The sequence below is a fragment of the Mobula hypostoma genome, chromosome 16 (assembly GCF_963921235.1).
Source record: "Mobula hypostoma chromosome 16, sMobHyp1.1, whole genome shotgun sequence".
Lineage (NCBI taxonomy): Eukaryota > Metazoa > Chordata > Chondrichthyes > Myliobatiformes > Myliobatidae > Mobula > Mobula hypostoma.
In genome coordinates, this window is record NC_086112.1 from 55,113,908 (window position 1) to 55,119,843 (window position 5,936).

Below are 5,936 nucleotides of genomic sequence, written 5' to 3' on the forward strand. Positions count from 1 at the left end.
ATGAGATGTAGCTGATGCTCACCAAACAGAATATAAAAAGGAAAATACTTGAATCTAACATTGAAGACTCGGAGCAAACACTCCATCCACAACTTAATACCCCCAACAGAAATAGCCAAAGGATTATAAAACATAGTTATCCAGTTTATATGTCTTAGATGTATTAGTTGAAAAATATGTATAACTGGTAGCTACACTTTCTAATGCATGTTATATGCTGTGACCATGGTTGCAAACAAAAACGATAGGCATTTGAACAAGTACCTATAGCACGCCCAAAATTTTAAATGCAAATAAATGAAAATGATGTACAAAATGTCATTTACACTGTCCGATAGATTTATTTGTTACATTTGGTGTAAATCAGGTACACATTTTCAGGACAGTAATTGCTCTCATATAACCTTCGTTTACAATAAGAATAAAAGAGTGTACAAGATATCTTTGCTAACAAGGATGGATCCACCTTCATCATGCTAATTACACTCAAGAGCAGTAAATGCTGAGTTTAGAGTTATGCACAATTTGAACACGTGGAAATGCTTACTTTTGCTCTCCATTATTTTCTGGGCAACCTAAGCTAAAATAAAGCTTCAAGCTTCAAATCAGAATCAGCTTGTTGATTTCAGCACAATGAGTATCCATTATATTTTGGAGAGCTTTAAACAATGTGAAACTTATAGCTTTGCAGAGGTAGAGTAGATTCAGGCACATGAAGCGACACTGTCAGAATCAAACTGCTGAATTGTTAAGCTCTTGATCAGCAGCGTTTAATATTTTTCTCAGCTGAAAGGCCTGCGCAGACTGCAAGGTCTTCATACAGGGTCTCGACCCAAACATCAACCATCCTATTGCCTCTACAGATGCTGCTCCTCATTCCAGCATCTGTAATTGCTTCTGTACACAGACTGCAATGAACTCAGAAGAAATCACTTACTAAATAAATGCTTAATAGTTCAATGTCTGTGTGGTTATTTACAAAATATTAAATACTCACTAAAGAAAAACTAACTATTTTATCAACCATGCAAATACTGTGACATATTGTATGATCAGCAGAGAATAAGGAACTTTCATAAGTGACGTAAGGTAGCTGACACTAGCAAATGTCAAATTCTCACAGAGAAAACAATGGGCAGCACCAGTGATTAAAATAGAGCGGACTTGAGTTACTGTGTAGGGAAAATCTGAATAGGCTAGGGCTTTAATTCTTGGAGCACAGGAGAATGAAGGGAGACTTGATGGAGATATTCAAAATTATGAGGAATATAGATATGGGAAATGCAATCAGGCTTTTTCCACTGAGGTTGGCTAAGACGAGAACCAGAGGTCATGGGTTAAGGGTGAAAGGTGAAATGTTTAAGGGGAACATGAGGGGAAGCTTCACTCAAAGGGTAGTGAGAGTGTGAAATAAGCTACTAGATGGTAGATGTGGGTTCGCTTTCAACATTTAAAAGAAGTTTAGATAAGTACCTGAATGGGAGGAATGTACAAGGCTATGGTCCAGGTTCAGGTCAATGGGACAAGGCACAGTAATAATTCAGCATGAACTAGATGGGCTGAAGGATTTGTTTCTGTGCTGTAGTACTAAAAGAAGGGAGGGAACATCGACTCAGACCATGAGAGGCCTGTGTCGGGCATTTTCATGCCTTACAAGGCGCAGATTGGAAGAATGATCAGAGAATATTGGAAGCTCTTGACAGTTTAGACCATAAGCCCATAAGATGTAGGAGCAGAATTAGGCCATTTGGCCCATTGAGTCTTATGGCTGATCCATTTCCCTCTCAGCCCCATCTCCCGCCTTCTCCCATAACCCTTTAAGCCCTGACTAATCAAGAAACTATCAACCTCTGCCTTAAATATACTCAATGACATGGCCTCCACAGCCACCTGTGGCAACAAATTCCAGATTCACTACTCTCTGGCTAAAGAAATTCCTCCTCATCTCTGTTCTAAATCAACGTCCCTGTATTCTGAGGCAGTGTGCTCTGGGCTTAGACCTCCCCACCATATTGAACATCCTCTCCAAATCTACTCCATTCAGGCCTTTCAAAATTTGATAGGTTTCAATGAGGTCCCCCGTCATTCTTCTGAATTCCAATGAGTAGAGGTCCAGAGCCATCGAATTCTCCTCATATGAAAATCCTTTCAATGCCGGAATCATTTTTGTGAACCTCCTTTGAACCCTCTGCAATGTACACAAATCCTTTCTTAAATAAGGGACCCAAAACTACTCACCAGTGCCTCATAAAACCTCAACATTATATCCTTGCTTTTACATTCTAATCCTCTCAAAATGAATGCTAACATTGCATTTGCCTTCCTCACCACTGACTCAACCTGCCAATTAACCTTTAGGGAATCCTGCAAGAGGACTCCCAAGTCCCTTTGTGCCTCAGATTTTTCTATTTTCTCTCCGTTTAGAACACAGTCTATACTTTTATTTCTTCTACCAAAGTGCATGACCATACACTTCCTGACACTGTATTCCATCTGTCACTTCTTTGTCCATTCTCCTAATCAGTCTAGGTCCCTCTGTAGCATCTCTGTTTCCTCAACACTACCTGTCCCTCCACCTTTCTTTGTATCATCCACAAACTTGGCTACAAAGGCATCTATATTACTACATCCAAATCATTGACATATAATGTAAAAAGAAGCAGTCCATACACAGACCCATGTGGAACACCAGTAGTCACTGACAGCCAATCAGAACAAGCACCCTTTATTCCCACTCTTTGCCTCCTGCCAATCTGCCAATGCTCTATCCATGCCAGTATCTTTCCTGTAATACCATGGGCTCTTAATTTGTTACTTAGCCTCCTGTGGCACCTTGTCAAAGGCCTTCTGAATATTCAAGTACAAAACATCCACTGATTCTCCTTTGTCTATCCTACTTGCTATTTCTTCAAAGTATTCCAACAGATTTTTCAGGCAAGATTTTCCATTAAGGAAACCATGCTGACTTTGGCCTATTTTATCATGTGACTCCAAGTACTCCAAAACCACATCCTTAACAAATCACTCCAACATCTTCTTAACCACTGTGGTCAGACTAACCGGCCTATAATTTCCTTTCTTCAGCTCCTCTCCCTTCTTGAGGAGTGGAGTGATATTTGCAATTTTCCAGTCCTCTGGAATCATGCCAGAATCCATTGATTCTTGAAATATCATTACTAATTCTCCACAATCTCTTCAGCCACCTCCTTCAGAATCCTGGGGTGTACACCATGTGGTCCAGGTGACTTATCTACCTTCAGACCTTTCAGTTTCTCAAGCTCACTTCTTCCCCCTGACATTCTTGAACCTCTGGCATACTCATAGTGTCTTCCACTGTGAAGACTGATGCAAAATACTTATTCAGTTCATCCATCATTTCCTTGTCCCCCAGTACTACCTCTCCAGTATCATTTTCCAATGGTCCTATGGCTACACTCATCTTTCTTTTACTCTTTATATATCTGAAGAAGCTTTTGGTATCCTCTTTAATATCATTGGCTAGCTTACCTTTGTATATATTTCACCTTTTCCTTTTTTATGACTTTTTTATTTGCCTTCTGTTGGTTTTTAAAAGTTTTCCAGTCTTCTAACTTCCCACTAATGTTTGCTGTATTATATGGCCTCTCTCTGGCTTTTATGTTGGCTTTGACTTACCTTGTCAGCCATGGTTGCGTCATCCTGACTTTAGAATACTTCTTCCTCTTTGGGATGTATCTATCCTGCGCCCTCCAAATTGCTCTCAGAAATTCCAGCCATTTGCTGCTATGCCACCATCCCTTCCAGAGTTCTCTTCTAATCAATTTTGGCCATCTCCTTTCTCGTACCTCTGTAATTCCTTTTACTCTACTGTAATAATGATACATCTGACTTCTCCTTCTCAAATTGCAGCGTGAATTCTGTCATATTTTGATCACTGTCTACTAAGGGTTCCTTTACCTTAAGCTCTCTAATCAATTCTGGTTTGTTGCACAACCCAGTCCAGAATAATTAATCCTCTAGTGGGTTCTACCTGGAGCTGCTCTAAAAAGCCATTTCACAGATATTCTACAAATTCCCCCTCTTGGGATCCAGCACTGACTTGATTTTCCCAGTCTACCTGCATATTGAAATCCCCCATGGCTATTGTAACAATGCCCATTTGACATGTATTTTCTATCTTGCGTTGTAATTCATAAAGTTCAGCTTTGCTACTGCTTGGAGGTCTGTATGTAACTCCCATTAGGGTCTTTTTACCTTTGCAGTTTCTTAACTCGACCTACAATGATTCTACACTTTCTGATTCTGTGTCACTTCTTTCTAATGATTTGATTTCATTTTTACCAACAGAGACACCCCACCCCCTCTGCTTATCTACCTGTCCTTTCCATACAGTGTGTATTCTTGGATGTTAAGCTCCCAGCTATAACCTTCTTTCAGCCTTAACTCAATGATGCCCACACTACTATACCTGCCAATCTGTAACCATGCACTACAAGTTCACCTTCCTTATTTTGTATACTGCGTCCATTCAAATATAACACATTCAGTCCTGCATTGACCACCCTTTGCAATTTTGTCCCTCTTTTACACTAAAACTTATCTCATTGATTGCAATTTTGCCCTATCATTGGCCTGTCTCTGCTAGCAGTCTCACTACACTCTGCCCCGTTTGTAAACCAACTGCTCCATCCTTTGCCCTATCACTCCAGCTCCCAACCCCCTTTAGGAAGGAAAGACAGAGAGAAAAAATCAGAGTTAATGCAGGTAATTTTGATCTCCAGCAAACAAAGCCTGAGTCAGATGAACTGAATAATGTTAGGAATCCTAATTCCAACATTTGATGAGCCCACCCTCTTCTGGTTTTAATGGTGCAAAACAGAGGGGACATCAGCTGAGCAGTTCCTAAAGATGGGAGCTCATTTGAATATTTCAGTGGGCGTTAATGCTGGTTTGCCTAGCTTAGAACAGAAAGTGAGAAATACTGAACAAAATAGGCACATGTGATTATCCAGAACTGCTTCCAGGCCAGGAACAGTAGGAAAGCTTTCCTCACCAGATTGTCTTCTGCATTCAAAGAAACCCCAGCTCAGTTCATGGACTACTGTCAACAACTCAAACAGATCTGATTCTATACCTCCCATTCCTGCTCCCGTACTGGCACTACCAGGACCGGAGCCTAAGCAATCCAACACACCTGGTCAATTGAATTTCCCTCTCTCTGCAAATGGATTGTCATGTACTCATCCGCTTTCTTATTTATCACTGGTACGCTCCTGCCCTAAACACAAAACAATCTGCAGATGCTGGGGTCAAAGCAACACTCACAACACGTTGGAGGAACTCAGCAGGCCGGGCAGCATCCGTGAAAAAGATCGGTCGAAGTTTCGGGCTGGAACCCTTTGTCAGGATCCCCAAGCCCCATCTCTCTGTTCCTGGTCACTTACTCATCACATGATGACTCCTGACCCTCCAAGTTTGCTTCACTTAGGGCACTGCTTTCTTCTCTCAACATCCCCAGACCAAAAGCAAAAGTGCACCTTCTTCTGGACTATTGCCAGAATTCTGTGTTCTCTTCTCAACAAGGACTCAGACCTGAGAGGCAAGCTGTCAACCAAATGGGATTTTTACTGCAAATCTTGCAACTGTTGATATTTCTTGTTCTATGGGACAGAGATAGGGATGGGGTGAGTGACAGAAAGATTGAATAATAATTCAGCCAACTGTGGTGAAGAAACATTAATAGGAGTCTGAATTATTTATGGGTTATTTTGCAGGAAGATTTGAGAACTTCTAAATTAAAGGAAGAGTAAAGAGCATACTATACCTTGCTCCCAGTGAAGTAAATACTTAAATAAAAAAGAGAAAGAACTGTCAGCTTATCTAGGTCTTTCAAAACAATATTCCATGTAACCCTGCACCAACAGAGCACTGGAGCACCTTGCCATGAGAATATCATG